This window comes from Solanum lycopersicum, chromosome 3 (genome assembly GCF_036512215.1).
Source record: "Solanum lycopersicum chromosome 3, SLM_r2.1".
NCBI lineage: Eukaryota > Viridiplantae > Streptophyta > Magnoliopsida > Solanales > Solanaceae > Solanum > Solanum lycopersicum.
In genome coordinates, this window is record NC_090802.1 from 38134609 (window position 1) to 38145624 (window position 11016).

Consider the following 11016-nt stretch of genomic DNA (forward strand, 5'->3'; position numbering starts at 1 on the left):
CAAAAACCAGGTTTTAAATAAAATTTGCTATAAATATTTGCTTTAAAAGTACTTTTTAAAAGATCCCTTTTGTTATGAATCGGGTAACGAATCCATTTTAAAACGGAGTTTAAAGGTTTATAGTTAATAACAAGTCTGGGTGAACCTCGTTCTTGTTCAGCTGCATTGTTAACATAGAAAGCTGAACAACTCCTAGGTTATTTGGAAGTACGAATAATTTTATTATTTAAGAGGGTATGAATTTCTCTTTTACAGATTTCCATTAATTCATGGTTCATTTAAATAGGCCTAGCTTTTGTGGAGATGGAATTTTCATCAAATCCATCAATATATGGTAAATCTATAATATGACATTTTCTATCACAAAAACTGTTTGGAAATTCTGAGCAAATTTCTTTTTCAAAATACTTTTGAAGACTGGTAATTTCATCTCCGAGATTTTTAAAATTTGCTCAACTTTCTTAATTTTAATATCATCTTTCAAAAAACAAATTTGGTTGATTTTGAAAGCTGTTTGTTGATGTAAAAATTTACTTTCTTCAAGAGAAAGTGTTTTGATAAAAGGAAAGGAAATTTGTTTTCCTAAAATCTTTGTTTTTATTGAATCAAAATCTGAAATATAAGGTTTAATTTTGGTAATAAAAGGTATACCCAAAATAATTTCCTCGTTAATATTTTTTGTTATGACAAAATCATTAGCAAGGCAGATACAATCATTGCAGATATTACCATTGGAAAGTTTATAATTTATACAGATACGCTCACCGGTCGCGCTGTACAATTTAGTAGTTCCTTTTTGGAGGTACTTGGTAGGAATAAGTCCTTCAACAATGCAATTACGATCTGCACCACTGTCTAACAAAGTAATTTTGTTAAGTACAAAATTACAACTAATAACAAGTTTGATCATAATGTTAGAACTCTGAGGTCTTACTTTAGAGGTCATATTTATGTCAGCATCATTAATACCTTTTGGTGAAGAAGGGGCTGATTGATCAGAGGATTCTTCTTCTTCTGAGGTAGCAATCTCTTTTCCTTTAAGAGAGAATTCATTATTTCTTAGAAAGTGTTTTGCTAGAGCATCAATTTCAATTTTTTGAAGTGTGGACTTTATTTCACGAACTTCTTCTTTGAGGAGGTTTACTTCTGCTCAAAGATCACTAATAGAAGGTTCTTCCTTCTTATATGAGTATCTTTGAATGATTTGTTTCATGCTAAAAGGGGTTACATTCTTTGAAATCTCTTTATCCTTTTGTTTGATAACAAGCATATGGAGTTCTAAAAGATAGCTTCTTAGAGCATCATCATTTTCAATGTGCTCGATGGTAGCAAAGAGGATTTCTGCAGAGTCTTCAGAGAGAACTCTAATGGATTGGTTGTCACAATGACAAAATGCTCCTTCGCAGTTGCATTAATTTTCACTATTATTTATATCATCATGAGCAACATTGAGAAATTCTTCATCCTCAGTTTCTTCCTTTTCTTCTTCTGAAGATAATTCTGACTCTGTTTCTTCTTCGTTTAAAATAGTTAGAAACTTTTCTTTAGTTTCTTCGTCTATTTGAAGAAGATTGATCTTCTTTCTCTTTTTCTTGTTTCTAGGACAATCAGGAGACTTGTGTCCTGACTTTCCAGAAGTCCAACATTCATCTGATGTATTGTGAGAAGCCTTCTAGCTTCTCTTACCTCTAGAAGTTCCTTTACTTTTAGAGGACTTTTTCTCAGGAGACGAATTTTTTGTTCGTTCAATTTTTGGAAGCCTTTTTGCAGAAGGGAGTTTTAGACTAGGGAAACCAAATTCTTGAAAAAAACTTCCAAGCATGTTACTTGAAAATTTTTGGTCCTTCTTAAGCTGTTCTTTTAGATTTAGGTCGGTACATAGCTCCATAGCTACGAAGTGAATCAAGCTTGAAAGATTACCATAAGTCATTTCTGAATATGGGATTTTTCCTTCACATCGATCTCTTATTTTGGATCGAACTTATTCTGCAAACTGAGGAGGTAATCAAGTAAGGAATCTTTCTTTCCAATAATCATTCTTACAATCATCTCTTAGCATGACCTTAGTTATAAAAATATCTTTATACCATCTTAAATCGGTTAATTTCTTGCAGTAAAGATTGTTTAATATTTCCAAACTTCTATCTTGGAAAAGTCGTGGTTCCCCTACGAAATGTTTTGCAATGCTGTAGAGAAGGGTGGTTGTAGCATATTCTAGTACCTCTAAAGTAGTAGTAGTATGTTCGTCTTCAGTCTTAACAACATTATTGCTTGCAACTGCATTAAGAATATCATTCCTGTTAAGATCTGTGAGATAATTGTCCAACCAATTTCTTAAAGTACCAGTAAAACCCGCAACTATCCTATTAGCTGCATGCTTGTCAGTGGTACCTTTCCACTTGTAAGCTGTAACATTCATACCCATTTATTGTAGTTTGTTATAGATTTGGCCATCAGCCATACTATCTATATTCCATTCTGTTATACATGTATCATCTGCAACACTCTGGGGGTGCATATAATTTTCCTTAAACTGGATGTCCGGAAGAGAAGGTCTAGGATAAAAATTCTTGGAATGAGGAAGTTTATCTTTAATGGCTCACACCTTATCACCCAGAGAAATCCTAATTCTCTTAAGTTCATCACTAATCCTTTCAAGGATCTCAGGGGAGTTATTAAATTCACTGGTTGGCTTAGGAAAATCTTCTGGGGAAAATTTATGGATTTTGAATATAGGATTGGTTTCTAGATTGAAACCTGCTTTGGAAGAACTGGGTTTATTACCAATTTGGCTGGTACCATTGTAATTATACTTTGATTCCTCTATTTGTTTCGAAATAACATGAAGGACTTGGTTAGTATAATTATTCTGTTCCAAAACTTTGTTTATCTCTTCAACAGTAACAAAGTCCTTTTCTTTAGGTACTGAGGGCTTTTTAAAAGGAGCTTCCTTAAGAACATCTTTCCTATAAGGGATTTTAAATCCTTCAAGAGGCGGAGTAACACTTTCGACAACTTTGTCTTTGGTGTGCCATCTGTTAACAAGGGCTTGAAGCGATGAACTATTTTCACTGATCTGACCTGTTGTTTCAAACCATTTGAAGAAATCAATTTCCGTTTTGACTCTCTCCGTATCTTTAAACCATTTGTCTTTGAACAAGACTCTCTGTTCTTTAGTATATGTATCCACATACCAAGCCTTTTTTAAAGCGTGCTTTGGGCTACCCCACCATTTATTGATCCTTTTTAAGTCAGGAGTAAATTTGTTGACTGACTTAATGGTTCCAATGGAATCTTTCTTCTTATGAGAAGGAGCTTTCATTTCGCTAGGAGTAGGACTACCTGCAAAAGAAGAGCCATTATAAACTTTGGGGATGGTTTGGGTGAAGTCTACCCCCGAAACATACCATGTTGTTCTAAAAATTCATACAATTCTTCATCTCCTTCCCAGGTTTTTGAAGAAGAAGGCCTAGAAATAGACATTCTCTTACTTGAAGACTCAATATTGAAAGAATTAGATTAGAGAAACTTTAGGTTAATAGATCCATCTGAAAACTGAAGGATACTTTCAATAGAAGACCAAGAAGGTTGAATTGGAAGGGGTTCTGTGATAGTTCAAATTTTCAACTTTCATCAGAAAGGATCTCATTCCACTTTAACATTCTAGGAACAAAAGTAGTGTGATGCTCTTGGTTTGATTCCATAAGCATAGTAACACCTTTAGGACTAGAGTTAATTGCCTTTGGGGCAATAGTGGTCTTCATCAGCTTGTAATATACCCGATATATTATAGCTAGATCTCTGGTTCCTAGCTTGCTATTCATATTCTTTGTTTTGACATTAAGGGTCAAAGTATCAAGAATATTTGGATCGTCTATTTCTATAGAGAAATTGCAATAGCAATTGAAGTAAACTTGTCCCTGAGCAAGGTTACTTTCTACGATTCGTAGGAGATAATCTTCAACATTGAGAAGTCTAGCATCTCTAAGCATTAAACAAATAGGAATATTAAGGCCTTTACGGAAAAGAGGTTTAACTGCAACTTGAACAAGACTAATATAAAGAAATTTAAACTCCTTTATATACCTGTCAAAATCAGCAGCCATAAGTAATTTATTAGTTTCTAAAGAATTATTAATTGCAGAAGTAGATTCACAAGTTTTAATATTAAAACTTTTAAATAAACTGAAATTACCTATCTGGTAAATCTTATTAACAGGTTCTTTAGGAATAGACCAATTTTGTAAATGCATATCTTCTTTAGATATAGAGCAATTAACAGAGTTAACTACATTGTTGCTATTCATGAGAATAAACAGTTGTCTTTAGGCATGAAAGAACTTCAAGGATAAGAAATATGTTAGAAATAATTTTAACAAAGACTATCTGTCTAATGAAAGATTACAATTGGTCTTTAAAATCTTTAGAAATTAAAACAATGATCATCTAAATAATACAAAAGTTAACAATGACTTAAACAATTAAATAGGCTTTGGATGTTACTTAACTATTATTACGTATGTTGGATTTTACAAGTCTTTGGCAAGTCTTAATGTAGAACAGATCACCATAAGATCGGCTACCTGCCCTTCCTGGGTCTTACTGGACTTACAATGATCTACCATTAGGCTACCCAAATCCTTAAGTCAGAGATTTTTGTCAAAATTAACAAAGTATATTATACAAGATAATAACTAGGATAATTTCAAGAGATTATAAAGAATCAAAGGATTTCTGCATTCTTCAGAGAGAACTCTAATGGATTGGTTGTCACAATGACAAAATGCTCCTTTGCAGTTTCATTCATTTTCATTCATATTCATGTATCATTCATACAATTATCAAGGGACATTAGTCCATCAAAACAAGAGACAACATCATTTACTTTATAACATATAGCATATCATTGTTCGAAGAACTTAGAAATGAACCTTATCATATTTATGTAATCCTATACATTACTATATCATCATAAATTTAACCATCAAAACTCATATTGTCAAGTAGGAACAATTATGCATCAACTCTAAGACTACACACACACAAGACATAGCCATAGTCTAATATAATCACCTAACAACATTAATGAAAGAACGCATACCTTCACATTACTTAACATATAGATAGATATGGTCATACTTATCATAACTCAACAACACAAATCATCATAGTACTTCAAGTAGTGCCGCCAATGCCATTATCATCATAATAAATAATGTAATGCCAACAAGGCCACATCAATTACAAGTAAAGCACATAGGACCGCAACAACAAGTGAACCATACAATTCTAAACATATTTGAAGTTTATTAAAAATAAAATAAATAAAATTAGGGCAGTGTACCACCAATCAAATCTCACCACGTCAATCCATAGGTAAATCATCCAATTCAATATCATAAGACCCTTATCCATGGCAATAACAAATAATTCCTCACATAAACTATAATGTTCAATGAAGCTAGGTAAATTCAATATATATTCATAAATATGAGACATCCTAGATAAAAATTCAATACAATTATTATATCAATAAATACCCCATAGAAAACTACACAACAAATCATAAGCATTAAGTCTCTATAACTTAACCCATAAAGTAGTCAAAAAATCTAATTAAAAACAATTAAATCAATATACAATTCTTGAAAACTATTAATGCAAGAACCCATGTATAGATCATGAAATTTGACAATTCATCTTTGAAATGTTTTCGAGAAATTTTTGGAATTTGGGCTCTTTGATGAATAGAGTTGCAAGAATAAAAAACCATACCTCAATAAACCTAATACTCCAATTTATTTAAGAATCACTACTGAAATCTCCAATCTAAGCCCTTCGTTTAGTTTTGGCTCCAATGAAGTTCTAGAGAATTTCTAAGGGAATTTGAGTTTCTATTTTGAAGAATGAATTTTTCTAAATATTAAGAATTATAAACATGTTTAAAATATACAAGATACCCCTAATCTACAACTCTTTATCTTATTTTGACGTCTGGTTGAATTATATATTCACCCCATGACTTAAATGTGACCTGCGAAGGACACATCCTCACAAACGGATGGCCACCAACGGATCGTCTCCCAACCAACAGACCATTTTGTTGGTCTGTGGTTTGGGACTAAGGCTGGTCCTCGTCTGTCCTTCTCCAACTCCTATGTTCAAACCCATGACACCCATTGAAGCTGCGTCGACTAGCCCACGCGTCGTCTTCTACCTCCGTTATTTGGGCTGTCCTTTGTAGTCTTGGCTTCAAGGAAAGGGTCCTTCTTCAGGGACCCTTTGTTGTTCCTTGTGGATTTTCTATCGGATGTTTCCAACCCGAATTTGTTTGTATACGAGTTGAGGACCTCTCACATGAATTTCATCAAAAACAAACACATAAAACTGGATGAATCATGCCAAGACACACAAGGTCATTTCAAGGTAAACCTTTCAAACGTCATGAACGTTCTTTTTTGTTTGACCGAAAAACTTCACAAAATTAACACACTGCCTATAAACACTATAATAACTCATATAAGGACCTAATTATCTCATAAAACCCATATATAGAGGTAAAACCACACATGAGGCACATTGGTGACTTAGTCGTGGAACGTCTTAGTCATCCCCTGATGTTTGGCTTCCAATTCACCTAAAATGTTAGAAACTGCCTCAATAACATATTATAGACTACTTTTGGACGTTATAGCTTCACCTAATTCATTTTCTAGGTATTACAACATCCTCACCTTGGATAACATTCATCCTTGAATGACACTTTCCACTCCCACATCCAATAATAAGATTCAACTTAAAAGCACATGTCCATACCATATAACACATTATTAAACATAAACATCAATATCACATGATAAAGAGCATTCCAACACAACAAGAAGCAAAAATTAATTCTAAAAGTCATCATGCCATAAAACTTACATCCTTAATTCCAAATAGCAAATACTCATTCTATATTCAATATAATGCTCATATTCATCTGTTGTAACAATTCTGCAAAAATTTTGGACTACATAATGAATTAGTCAATTTCACAAAAATTTACAGTAATTGGCAGCCTTTAGAGGGAATTTTTTACATTTTTCAGAAATTCAAATATTACGCAATTCATGATTGAAACATGCTAATATGCAACGTAGAACCACATAAACACTTCTCACCACATAATCATAACTTCATAAAATGCACAATGCAAGGAATCAATGAAATTCAATTTCAACAAGACCCCTAAACACAATGCACATGCAATATACTTCTATAAAATTCAGCTCTCAAGCTTGAGTATAATATGAGAGATGAGACAATCAATCAAAAATCCTTTACTCACCATACTCACCCACTTGGAAGGAACTCATAAGACTAAAGAAAAATGCAAGGACTTACCATCATTCATTATCATCATAATCTGCCATTTGGAGGAACTTGCTTAGCCTCTCTTCTTCTAGCCGCAATGGTAGGACAATCGCTCACCTGATGATCAACCTCCCCAAAACTAACGCAACCACTAGTACCGGTTAGACATTTCACATAATATCTCTTTCCACAAGTTGTGCGTGTAGGTTTGCCATTTGAGAACCATACCTTTCTCAAATTTCTTCTTATGAGCACTAGGTCCATTTTGTGTTTGAGACCTGTTTTTGAACCTCGGGTTATGTTGATCATTTGAATCACTCATTTTCAATTATCTAGACATCCTCTAAACTTTGGACTACTCTATGGATTGAGCATACACCCTGAGTCTAGCTAGGGTCATATCATCATGTAGAATGTCCGTACAACATTTTTCACTCACTAGATCGGCGACACTACTCATCCCCTCCCTAGTGTTAGACACAAGAGATAATGCATATTTAGACGACATAGACAACTTCAAAGAGTATACCTCAATAATCATACTCTCTTGCTTGAGATTTACAAACTCATCTACCTTAACCTCCCTCCTATTACCAGGAGAGTACTTTCAAAGAAAAACTTTCTTAAATTCTTCCCACTCAATAGGACCCGACTCAACCTTCTATTGCCTTTCCATTGTGTGTACCACACTTGAGAAAAATCTTACAATCAATATGAAGCCTACACATCTTTATCCCTAGAAGTCACACCCATAGCATGCACAATCTTATACAACTCATCTAGAAACTCTTGGGGATCCTCTTCCACCATAGAGCCAAGAAAAATAAGAGGATTTCATTCTAAGAAAGTCTCTCATCAATATTTCGTAGGCCTCTTCACAACATTCATTCTAGGCGCAAGACCCATATTGACATAGGTAGTGATAGCTCGTGATAAATTATGCAAAGCCTCTTTAATCTCATCATTGGTCATTTCCAGGGAAACCTCCGGATTTCATTACCTCAACCCACAATAGAGACTTAATCACCTTGAGAATCTTCATCAAATTTCTCAACTTGATCAACTTGAAGAGTAATGTCCTCATTCACATCATTGTCCTAAACTCTCCTAGCCGGTGTCCTCCTTGTATTCATCTTCCTAGAAACAGAAGGACTACAATAAGAAAAGAGTACACATAACTTTTTCTCTACAGAATGACATAGAAGTAGAAAAGAAGGAAACTCTATCGTCCTATAGCCTCTCTCCCATAGATGTGTCGCGACTCATGCCGATGGTGAACACTCTACTAAACGTGACTTGCTGAGACTTTTTTACTCCTAAGACCACTTTCATAACCTCTGCTCTAATATCAAACTTGTCCTATCCCAAACAACAACGTAGAAGATATGGCATTCTCGGAATGTAATCAGCATATTTGACCGCTCAGAAGTCTTGTATAAGCCGTTCCGTATTGTTCATCGCATATACACATATGGAAAGTAGTGCAGAATTAAAAATATCGATAAAAATTCTATAAGTCTTTATATTTTTCATATAAAACGCATAGGACATACTTAGTGTCATTTAATCAAATCATAGAGACGAGAATACTTTGGGAGACGGCCCATACAGTCCGAATATAGAAATACTTAGTCTATTATAAATCATCAATAAGAGACATAAAAGACATCTATACCCTCGAGTCAATTGATGACATACTTCCAGTTGCTTGAATGATCTTTTATCCAAGGTTATCTGTCCGAAAGAACCATAACATAAAAATCACTTTAGAGATAGATAAAAACTTGGAATTTGTAAAAAAAACACGTACTAGGTATGGCATAATGCATAAAATCATGAAAACAAATACTTAATAGAAATACAAATCTTTTTTATTAAAACATTACATATATAATCATAAGAACAACATTTAGCACCTCAGAAACACATAAAAAAGCACTTAAAAAATTTAGAATGTTTTTAGCAACATCAAAGTATTTCATGTCAAGTTACATTGAACTATATTCATTATTACGTGAATTCCTTAACTGTTATAGTGAAGCCTATTAATTTTACCTTGGATACTCTCTAGCATGCAATTTACTCAGTAAAAAATATCCTATGACACACACAAGTAAGACAAAGAGAGACCACTTATACAATCATTCTAGACACACTTAAATGATCCCTAAGACCACCTATAATGAGATCAACACACACTTACAAGACACAAAACATATGAACATGAGATTAATCTATTAAAGGTGATTCTACGTCTCACTTGAGTGAGTTGTGAAGCGAGTACCTATAAAATCCCTTATACACATAACTAATAGATCCTATAGACTACCTAAGATAGAATCATTCTCACTTAACACATCAAAATATAGATCATATGACATTCTAATTCCGAAGGCTGTCAAAAAACTTAAGTAAATAAAGAAGATAATATCCATGAATTACCTCTTCAAGATTACCTAAATAATGCTTTAAATTACCTAAGGCTTAGATCATGTCCACATAATAAATCATCTTCCCTAACTAGAGTCATTCTTAAGACTAATCTAGGTAAGATACAAAGTAACCATTCCTATGTCCCCTTCACACCATAACTAGACAACTCTTAATAACTCTAGATAAGTACTTATTCATTTAACATAATTTCATAATTTAAGCCATTAAATTCATTAGTTTAACTAAGACTCATTCATTACATATGAGGCATTAAGGTAATGGTATTTACAAACACCTAGGGACTCTAACTAGCACCTTCTATGCCTATTTTCAATGTCTAGATAGAGTCTCATATAAGTATCTAAACTTTATATAACTTCTCTAATGATATTAGGTATCCCATATGATGAGAATATGTAATAAATTACATATACCAAGGTATATAATCATGGAATCCGTTGTTCTAACATACATCGATGAGGGTGTTCTATTTGCCAACAGTAGAACTAGGACAAATCCCATGTACGAACATGTTTAAGGAAATGTGAAGGGCTATTTATGAAGTCTAGTCTTATTCATAAGTAGATATACAATGTACTCTATTCTCCTTCTAAAGTAGAGCAACCTCTCAAATCACTCGCTGCTAGTCTTTGTTCTCATTGAGTCATTTACATTAAAGAATCACATGAAAATGTTTCTTATCTATTTAATATATCACATTTATCCTACTAAAGAGGTCCACTCGGGCTACCTTACAATGACGAATTAGATAGTTCATCATGTCTTTTAGAGCATTATATTATGTCGTTCCAGCGAATTGACCCTAAGTCCATTATCCTTTACATGAAGGATACCAGTACGACTCTCGACTTCGAATTCATTACACAAGTTTACCAATAGTTTTAAGGTTCCACGTACATGACCTTCTTATCATTATTTGAGGTCTCACATATGATCATCCATACATGACAAGGGTTCACTAAGCTTACCTATTCAAGAAATGTAATATTCATGTACCATTCATACATGTATCAAGAAAGGGATACAAGCCTACTAAAACAAGACACAAAATACTTTCCTTTATCACATATATCATATCATTCTTTGAAGCACTTAGGAATGACCCTTATCTTCTTTAGGTCATTTTATACATTACTATATTATCACCAATATAACAATCACAACTCGTATAGTCATGTAGGATGAATCATGCATCGACTCTAAGAC